This window comes from Pteropus alecto, unplaced genomic scaffold (assembly GCF_000325575.1).
Source record: "Pteropus alecto unplaced genomic scaffold, ASM32557v1 scaffold95, whole genome shotgun sequence".
NCBI lineage: Eukaryota > Metazoa > Chordata > Mammalia > Chiroptera > Pteropodidae > Pteropus > Pteropus alecto.
Window position 1 is genome coordinate 21,123,672 of NW_006441071.1, and position 11,098 is coordinate 21,134,769.

An 11,098-nucleotide genomic window follows, 5' to 3' on the forward strand; every position below is an offset into this window, starting at 1 on the left:
CTTAATTTTGAAAAAGAAAAAAATTTCACTTTGTGTAACTAAGTGTCAACAAAGGGCTTTTCTTTTATTTTTATTTATTTATTCATTCATTTGTTTGTTTGTTTGTTTTTATTATGGTGACCTTGGTTAACAAAGCTTTTTCTTTCTTATGACCCACTGTATGCAGTGGCAGTTTGTAGCAATAGAATGGTACTTATTAAGTACAGGAGTCCATCTGAGATAGCAGAGAATCCTCCTCCCTAACTCCTACCACATCTACTGTGTACAGCAATGACAAATATTGCTCTACATTGAGAATAGTTATAAGTCACGCAGGCCTGGAGATAGGCCGGGGAACCCATAACCTATGTACCTCAGCTTCCATGCAACAATCTGTTTGGGGTTCCAAACCACTTATTTACAAACTAGCTTACAGAAAATAAATGATGTCTAGAAAGGAAACTGCCTATGTTTGGAACACTGGTAAGTCCTTGTGTAACATTGGTGAAGAGGAGGTAATAAGCCACTCCTAGTGAGGAAAGCAGTGTGGTTAATTTACATAGGATTATGTGGAAAAGCTAAGAGTTGGAAGAGTAAGAAAAGAGGACAATTCTTCAAAGTAACTGCCCTGTGAGGGGCAGTTACTAGTTTTTCCTCGTTCTTCTTTGTCTATTGAACTCATTTATCGAAACTCAGCTCCACGTGTACCTATTAACTGGTGAAATTTGAAAAAGATCTAGAGATCATCCCAGTGTCAATATGCTGGTTTTGATACTGTATTGTAGTCATGTAAGATGCTACTACCATTGGGGGAAGCTCGGTGAAGGGTACATGAGATCTTTTTGTACTATATTTGCTACTTCCCATGAGTATAAGTATTTCAAAAGAAAGAAAAAAAACACCTCAGCTCCAGAACTTTCTATAACATGGAGTCTTGCCTGACAAACAGATTCTCATCACCTTGCAACTGCTTTGGCCTATTGGCCCTTCATATAATTTCCTTACTGTGTCTTGTCTGTTCCCTGTGCTTATCACAGCATACATGTACATTTACATATGTATTGCATATACTTATATATGTTTACATGGTGACACAGGCTGTATAATATTGTCTTGTTCACTAGATATTTCATATGTGTATATATTGTAAATCTCCAGCAAGACTGTAAGTTCTCTTTGTACTTTATGGCACTGCACCGCTAACTGCTTGGCACATAATAAATACTATTTAAGTGACTAAAAATGCAAGGAACATTAAAGGAAATAAAGAGATAGTAAAAACTTGACCAAGTTTTTTTTTTTTAAACAGACTATCATTTAGTGCCCAGAAAAATTTACTACTCTATGATTAGAGTTTAAAGGCTGTAGAAGACAGTACATCTGTCTCTAATCCTAGTTAGTACCATAAACAGGCAGATATCAACTGAGAAGCACAAAGGTTAGTCACAGGAATGCTGTTTTAACACTTGCCATAAAATATCTCTGCAAGTTCATTGAGGGAAATGCTGAAAAAGCACTTTGCTAACTCTGGAATCCACCCTTTCTCCAGGTAATCTTGTCTGAATCAGGGGCTGAACAAGTTTGTTTAAGCTGAAAATCTGGGCAAAAAAAGGAACAGGTAAATTTCAAACTTTATGAAAAAATGTGTACCTTCAAACCAATATGAGCAGTATATTCACATTGAAAAAATAGAGTATATTCTTCGGAAAGGTACCTGTCTACTTAAACTGCTATTTACAGGTTAAAATATATTGGTTGTAGCCTAGAAAGGACTGACTATAATTTTAATCTAATTTGACCCTTTTATGATATAGAGCAATCTACAAAACATTTAGTGAAATAAAAAAGATCAGAATATGTGAATGGTATTCTAATTTTACCATTTATGCTTTTAAAATGAGAGAAGGAATTATGTATATTTATATACTATTATATTTTTACATATATTTATATATGCACACATACACATACATATATATACACATATATAATATGCACACATGTATGTGTGTGTTATTTTATATGCATGAAACCTCCCTGGATAGATACACATGAAGTAGGTGACAGTGGCTACCTCAGTGAAGAAAATTCAAGGACCAGCAGATGGGTTGGGAAGAAGAGAGCTTCATTGTATACATTTTTTCTACTGTTTAAATATTACTAGATTCATGTATTACCTTTAGAAATGTTTTTTATCTTATAAAATAAAACAGATAAAGAAAAACTACAAAAAACAAATTAATGTCTTAGTGAATTATTGTACAGTATGTGCTCTCATAACTACCAACCAGGTCAAGAAATAAAACTTTGTCAGTTACCCAAAGCCTCTCACATGCTCCATCCCAATCATAGTCCTGTCTCCTCCTTCAAAGTAAACACTGTCTTGACATTTATACGAATCATTTCCTTCTACTAACTTAGCTTTGATAGCTTCCTTGCATTTCTTTATAATTTTATCAACCAAGTATGCATTCCTAGCCACTTTGGTTAGTCTTGCTCTTTTGAAGAAGAAAAAAAAAAGGTCTTTTATGTCTCTTGAAAGTACAGGTTCCCTCTCCTTTCTTTCCTTATACTTTTTCGATTGACTAACCCAGGCCATTTGGCCTATAGAGATTTCTCTCATTCTGGATTTCACTGACTGCACGCTTGCAGCATAGTTCAACATGTCCTTTCTATCACTTTTCCTGAAAACTGACAGCTGAATTGAGAGATCTGATCAGACCCTTTGGCAAGATCTAGGTGGTGGTGTGTTCTTTCATCAGATGACACGTAATGTCTCATTTTTGTTCTTCATTGTCAGCAGCATTTCATGTTCAATTCCTAGATTCATTAATTTATTGGGGGTTGAAATATGGTAATGTTCCAATCCTATTATTTCATTTCTGTAGCTGAAATAATTTTATAAGAATCTTTCACTCTAGCCTTCAGTTACCCAATGCTACCGTTCATATAGGAAAAGCTTGATACTTTCCTTTCATTACTCCACTTTTCAAGGTAATGTATGGTTCTCTCTCATCCTCAAAAGAAGACCAACCATTTTATTTGATGATAAGAAATTTTTTTAAATTGTGAATTCAATGATTTAAGCATATCTGATGGATTTCAGACTGTGGAAGCCAGAGTCCAAAATGGACTCAAATGATCTCTGCTTCCTGAAATTCACATTCCTGTATAGTCCTCTTCCAGATTGTTCAAGGGTTGGCCTGTGTAATGAATAAATTACAGCAGAAGTGACAGTATGTCACTTCGGAGATTAGGTTATAAACGTCTGCAGCTTCCAGCTTTAGTGCTTACTGACTAGACTGCTCTCACTGTTTCTCTGCACTCACTCTGGGGGAAGCCAAGTTGTAAGTGGCCCTACAGTGAGGCCCACATGGTTAAGAATGAAAGCCTCCTGGTTAGACCATTTTGCTGCCTCTGATTTTAATTTCCGGCTGTTGGAAACCTGTAATCCTACATTTTTTATACTAGCCTGGGTTCTACAAAAATTATGACCTTAAAAAAATCAAGACAAGATGTAGAATTTTTCATGATGTAAGGCAGCAAATATAACTTAACATCTTAGAGGGCCTCACTGGCCAGTGGATTGTGTAGAATACACTGCCAGTCTTTTGTCTTCTGTTCACCATTGCTTCTTCTGATGTCCAGGTGAAAGAACTGGAAAAGAGTGCCTCAGGACAGGCTTTTGAGCTGATTCTCAGCCCTAGATCAAAAGAATCTGTCCCAAATCCCCTCCTTTCCCTCTAAAGAAAGATCTTTCCCTGGAAGAATTCAGAAGAAATTAGGAGCTTCAGAAGAAAGACGCAAATGCCATGAAGCTGAGGTCTTGAAACAGCTTGCTGAGAAACGAGAGCACAAGAAAAAAGTGCTTCAGAAAGCAATCAAAGAAAACGACTTCAGTAAAATGGCAGACGAGAAACTGACCCACAAAATGGAAGCCAACAAAGAGAACCGAGAGGCACAAATGGCTACCAAACTGGAGCATTTGCGAGAGAAGGACAAGCACATTGAAGAAGTATGGAAAAACAAAGAATCCAAAGATCCTGCTGATGCGACTGAAGCTGACTTCCTTGTTCTGAGAACTGACTTTCTCCCCCTCCCCTTCCTAAATAGCCAAAGACTTTACTGGTCAGTGTCATTTTATTTTTACCCTCCTGACAATTATTCTAGAAACAGATATAGAACTATAGGTAGACCCAGACTGTATGATGTCGTTTTAGGGGTAAAAGGAAGAAACTAAAAGTGCTTTACTCTTTTTCTAAAGTGTTGAAGTCTCTAATGTAGCTATTTTTTCTTGTTGCATCTTTTCTACTTCAGTACACTTGGTGTACTGGGTCAATGACTAGTACTATCTTGGCTTTGTGAAAACATGTTTGTGAAAAGAGTATGTAGTGGCTTCTTTCAGATTGTTAGATGCTGAATACCTGTTCATTTTTAAATCCCAATTCTGTCCCAATCTTACCAGATGCTACTGTACTTGAATGGTTAATGAAACTGTAGTGCTGTTGGTACCAAAAAAAAAAAAATTAAAGCCTCCTGCCAAGAGCCATGTAAGTTTCCAAGGGGATCTTCCATGCTCAGATTCAAATGAACATATCCTGATGAACAGCCTGACTGCAATCGCATCAAGGACCCTGAAACAGAACTACCAGTTAAGCTGCTCTTGGATTCCTGACTCTCAGAAAATGTGTGTTATAATAAATGTGTCTGGCTTTAAGCAAACCTTTGAAGCAATTTGTTACACAGCAATAGATAACTAATTTACAACCCATTACAGTTCTTATTGAAACTCAATTTGTCCCATATTTGGTCAGTGGGAGCCTCCTTAAATTGTCTCCTGAGATATTTGAGATAATTTTAGTAGTTTTTAATAGTTTCTTTGCTATTTAATATGAGAAGCTGTAGCACAGTTTTCTTAAATAATTTCCTGCTCAAAAACTAGAGGTAGCTATTTCTCCAAGAAGGCCTTGTTTATTCTATTGAAAGTGGTCTTGAGAAAGACCACAGTTTGGGTGCTTCATTGGTCATTGTTTCTAGGGCTTTTCAGCAGAGTTAAACTATCTTGTGAGTTCATACTTAAATTTTTCAATTCAAATTCAGGATTAAATAGTTTTATTTAACTTCTTTTACATTAAATCTGATTTTTTTCAACTATATGAAGAATTCTGGTTCTCAAGGACAGAGGCAATTAACCAGCATTAATTAGTCATTTGCTTTATCCCACATAAATACTCGGCAGTCTCAGAAAACTATTCCATTACTACCCACAATCATTATGATTTCTGAATCATTTGAAAAACTTTTGCACATACTACCATAATTCTCCCCCTTTTAAAATAGTTGTACCACATCTATATTCTCAGATCATGTAGTCATTACATACTATACACTTTCCCTTTTTGATACTCATTTAGTGTTACTTCTACAAGTAACCATACAGGGGGAAGTAAGGTAAGGAAATAAGAGCAATAAGACTGAGTAAGCAGAGAATTAGTTATAGAGGACTTGACGGCCTTATAAATGAATCTTAATTTTATTGTTTAGGCAGCAGGAAAATTCTGGAGTATTTTGAGTCAGGGACTGAATAGACTTTTCCGTTATGTAGCACATCAAATCTCCCACCAAATACTGCTCAGGATCACAGTTTTTTTCCAGTCCCACAGAGGCTGACCTTGCCCAAGATAATTTATCGAATTCCTACTGCAACCCCTTTCTCTTTGCTGGCATCCCCACTTGCAGCCTTTTCTCCTTTCACTTTTTCCACTTCTTCAGCTTCATAAACAGACCTCATCCCATCAGAGTTTGAGTTAGGTATGTTCCCCAGGTATCCTATGATTACCTCTATCACATTAATTGATTATTAGTTCATTCATCAAATGCTTTGTGATGCCCTACTGTCTACTAGGCACTCTGCTAAAGATTAAGCCCATAATGATGAGCAAAAACAGAACCAATCCGCCCTTATGTGGCCTAGAGACAGAGAGAGAAGCTATCATATTCTGGTATCCTATTTTTCACTGTAGTATTTATTGCACTGAATTTCAACAGAGCTCAGAGTGTTCAGCACTTTGTAGATGTTCAATAAATGTTTATTTATTGATTGAATGAATGTGTAGATGCTTGAAGAGTTCTGCTCATAAAACCACAAAAATTATCATCAGTCCTGGAGTGATAATGGAAATCCCCTCCTTTCTCAGAACTGCTGATCACATAAAAACATAAACTCTGGGTCATAGGTTGGCAAACATTTTCTGTGAAGTGCTAGCTGGTAAATGTGTTAGGCTTTATAAGCCATATGGTGTCTTTCACAACTTACTCAGCTTTGCCACTGTAATGCAAAGCAGTTGTAGACAACACGTAAACTAATGTTCCAATAAAATTTATTTATAAAAATAGGCAGAGGGCTGGATTTGGCCCACAGGCCCTAATTTGCCAATCTGTGCTGTAGATGCTGCGACTGCTTCATGTCTGGTCCATAGTCTATTCTTTAGTCAGGTAAATTTAGTTGCTACATCCAACAAATGAGTTTACTTTTAAACTCATGTCTGGTATCTATCAAATACCAGTTGTGGAATTTGAAAGAGTATGTAATTTGAAACCCATCAAACCTGTTTCACTCATTGGTTGGTTTTTGGAAAGTTACTTTGGTTTTTTTTTTTTTTCGAACCTCTATTTCCTCACTGTAAATGAAGTTTGTGCTTTTTAACCCTAACTATGAAGATCAGTGAGAAATGTATATTGAGAACTGAACATGATGCCCAGCACACAGTAGATGGTTCTCAAATATACCCCCAGTCATATTCTTTTCCTCCTTTAAATCAAATCATCAGATATTTATTGAGGGTCTACTATATCCAAGGCACAATTTCAGTTCCTTTAAAACTATTCTAAACCCTCCCTGATATCTCTCTTGGCTACTGGTTCTCAAACTTGGCTATAGCATGGTATACCTGGGAGCGTAAAGGTACTGATACTTGGGTTTCAAGTGTTATAAAGAATGGCCTGAGCATCAGAATTATCTCCAGATAATTTAAATATGAAACAAATTTGAGAGTCATTATTCTAGACTAGGATTCTGGCTTCAATCAATTCAGAAGCCTCTTCTGTCTTTCCATCTATCTCTTCTTTAACTGTTAGTACCGATGGGCACATCCTTATAGAACTAGAGTTAATTGAGTTCTCGTATCTGTTATTAATATTTGTATATATTTGTCTTAAGGAGAGTCGAAAAAAAGAGAATGAAATAACCATCTACCTTTGCATTTGACATTTGTTGTTTATCTGGCATCCATTTCCCTTTCTTATGGCAACAGCATTGATTTTTATTTGGGGATCTACCTCTCCCCCAATCTCAGTCCACTTGGCCTGCTTGAGGCTTTCTCACTGGCCCTAGAAGCTCGTGAAACCAGTACACAAACTCTTCTGGCTACAATTAGTGTTGGTCCACTCTGAGTAAGTATCATAATTTAGTTTTCTAGGATTCCTGAAAGACACACTTTTTTTCTGCTGGATTGGAATCTAAAAGAATATGGTTCCAGGAGGTTCTGGCAGCTATTTTATAACCTCAAAGAGAAAGCCTGTCTGAAAACATAATAAGAGAAAAGGAGAGAGGGAGAGAGGGGGAGGGAAAGGGATAGGGAGAGGGAGAGGGAGAGGGAGAGGGAGAAATCAATTGGAGCCACAGTGTCTAGCTAGGTGCACCATTAAACTGCTATGTGAACCAATAAATTCCCTTTGCTTTTGCTTCTGCCAATTTTACTCAGGTGATCTGTCATTGGCAACCAGAAGAATCCCAAACTAATACAGCTTCCCCTCATTCCCCTTGGAACAAAATCCGATCACCCGTATATACAGAGAATATATCATTCGTTCAACAAACAGGTACTGAGTGCCTATTGTACACAATGCTTGCCCTAGAAGAAGGAATTATAGTGGTACATCATCATTAATAACTGCACAAATGTTTGTGAAAAAATGCCCAGCAACAAAACCATCCCCCTACTGTGTATGAACTCCTGTACAAGGTGTGGAGGACAGAAAGGATCATAAGCCAGGGTCTATATTCACAAAGATTTGCCACTAAACTGAAACAATGGCATACACATAAAGAGATAAGCAGAAATCCGGAATGTAAAGATGTATGGATTCCTGAAGATGGACATCAAACCCAAAATAAGATGCGTAGGCAAAAAAATCTTAAGTGAGCACAGGCACCATAACATTTTCATTTTCCTTTGAACCAAAATTAGCTAGGAAAGGGAGGGAAAGTGTTACAAAAAGTAGGAAAGAAGAGATAACATGAAGGAAGGAGAGATTAGCAGCTTTGAGAGTTTATCTAAATAATTATTTTAATTAAAAAATAAGGTATTTTGTGAATCCTATCTGCTTACAAATTAACCATGCTAATCTTAAAAAATGTAAAGATTACAGAAATCCCTTCCTTCCTTCCTTCATTCAATACTATTTATTGCATACCTGTTGCATGCTAGACACTATTATATACACTGAGGTTTTAGTAGTAAATAAAACAACAACCCTCCCAGTTACATTCTCGTGTCTACAAAGTGTCAGCCCCCCAAAATGGCCACTCTAAATGGTTTGATGAATATTCTTACAGACATTGTAAATGTAGATACTGGTATTTATTTGTTTTTACAAAACAATAAGAATACAGTACACTATTTTTTGAAACTTGCTTTAATTTAGTAATATAAGTTGGGCTAGTTTCATGTTAATAAATATAGATTCACCTCATTCTTTTTTATGAGATATAACATATTCCATTGTATTTAACCACTATTCTGTTCATTAGTATTAGATTGTTTCTAGGTTTTCACAATGACAAGCAATGTTGTTGTAAAATATGTGTTGTCATTTCTGTAATTTATCAAACCCTCAGAAGAAAGTGTTAAAGTACTCCAAAATAGGAAAGTATGATCTATGGTGGAAAAGACTGAATTAAATTCCCTTCAGGTAAAAACCCTATTGTCTACTTCCTTTTTGATTCATCATTGACTTATTGAGTACCTAATAAGATTTTATACAAAGGACTAGAAAATATCTTCTAAAATCCATAAATGTAAATGCAGACTAAAAACCAGATAAATAATCAATAGTTATTTCCATAAAATCTTCTATGTACCCAGGTCTCTTCTAGGCTCAAAGAAGAGAAATCTGTATTATTCCTGAAATAAAAGATCACCATAACTGAAATGCACAAGAACAGAGTCAGTACTCTTCTAATGAAAGTCCTTCTATTATACCCAAATATCATTTTCCTTTTCAGGAAAGATAATAATTAAAATATTGAGAGTGGCTTCATTTCTAAAACTGTTATGACTACTTGAAAAAGACTTCAAGAAACAACAAAAAAATCATCTTGCTAAATAGAAACACAGTCATAAAACAACATTTCTATTAGAACCAGAATTATTTGACTTTTGAAGTATATCGCTATATGTTCCATCCAGTTCTTACCTTGCTATTTCCAATCAAAATTATTTATGTCTTTTCATTCACATAAAATTGTCTCTATTTACTAAACAGTCCAATGTTCCACTAATGCAAAAAGACATTTCAATAAAAGTTCAATTAACTAAACAAACTATTTAATTAAAATTTTTTTTCAGGAGGAAACTAGCAATTTTTTTTTTTGGTATGCGTGGTTAATTGCATGTTTTAATTTCTTGGTTTTGGCCTGTGATCACTTAAAAACAATCATCAAACAAATCTAAGTGGTTAACGGTAATTGCAAGGTTAAGCCTTTTGCATTTTATGGTGTATAAAACCTAGCATAAGAGAAAATAAACACAAGAATGACAAAAAGGTTCATTCACTTACCCTCTTCATAACCACAGCCAGGGTAAACTTCACTCAGCCTTAGGCCATTGAATATTATCCTGAAGTTTCCATTTACTGCATAATCAGATAAACCCTAGCTTGTGAGAGCAACTAATGGAAATAGTGCCGTAAAAAGAATTGCCAAACAAATTTCCACGTGCTTAACCTAAAAGGAGGAAATTGCAACATGAGCTTAGTAAAAAGTTTCTAGCTGTTTTTAAACCAGAGAGTGTGATTGCACTTTTAGCAGGACCTTGTGACTAAGATTGCCTGGTTGGGAAATGATTAACACTCCTTTCGTCATCATCTGCTCGAGCTCTCCAGCTGCAGGAAATCTGCTGAAGGAACTTTATCAATCCTGAGCATGTGTGTTGTGAATACACTGTCCTCCTGAGCTAGGGTTTAGTGTGCTGAACTCAACTTCAGTGTTAGGTTATTCTAAGTAAAAATGTATTCAGAACCTCTGCCAACTTCATTAGTGGTTATTTTTACTGAACTACTGTTATACAAGTTTTTATTTTTACTTTTTGTTTCTATGCCCCACCTTAAAAGATAGATCATCACTTAGACCCTTTTTCTTAAAATTCCAAAGTTTTATAAGTAACATTACCAGTATTTTTGTATCTTCAGCCTTGTTCTCTTCCCAACTATGCTTGCATCTAAAAACTTCAGTGTCTTTTTGAACTGCCAGTTCTCACTTTTTTGGGAACCAAGGACATGGAAAAAGGGGAGAACTAATTAATAGGCGTACATAACTTGGAGGCACTAGAAAGTCATCAAAAGATTTTCTCTTTAAATGACTGGTATTATTAGCAACTACTACATGATCATTTCTTCGTAAATGCTTCTAAAAGTAAAAGAAAAAATCTCATCCAGCGATTAGAAAGAAAAGATAGAGATTTACTTAGATAAATTTCTGTGTTATCTTTCTTGTAAATAGGAGCCTGCAATATTATTATAAATGCATGGCTTCTCTTAGATAGAATTCCATTCCAACAGGGCAAAGTAGACTGTGCATTTCCGGTTAAATGGCTGAGGAAAGTCAAAACTGGGTCTCTAATACAGTGCTGAATAGCTTTAGAAATAGTTGTCTGTTGTGTTTATTATGCCATATACTTTACTTTCCTCATAGCCCTTAGATTGCTGATTTGGAAGCAGATTGACAACTCAGAGTTCTTATCATTCTTCCTAAGGTATTTACACAAATTGCCAAATTTGTTTTAGGAATTCAGTTGTATCTCCTTCCTCCCCCCACTGTCATCACCAAAGTAAAAAAGTT

The 11,098-nt window shown here is 35.7% G+C and overlaps 1 protein-coding gene and 1 pseudogene across 1 annotated transcript in view; one reads left to right on the top strand and one right to left on the bottom strand.

Annotated features, from left to right (window-relative positions):
- The window catches only part of LOC102891397, a 7,476-nt pseudogene extending 3,007 nt beyond the window's left edge, over nt 1–4,469 (top strand).
- Nucleotides 1–10,219, bottom strand: part of TRPM6 (transient receptor potential cation channel subfamily M member 6) — a 144,426-nt gene extending 134,207 nt beyond the window's left edge. The window contains exon 1 of the mRNA XM_015594555.2: nt 9,820–10,219. The gene's annotated coding sequence lies outside the window, so the exon portion shown is untranslated. The remainder of the gene's footprint in view (nt 1–9,819) is intronic.
- Between the last annotated feature and the right edge of the window lie 879 nt (nt 10,220–11,098).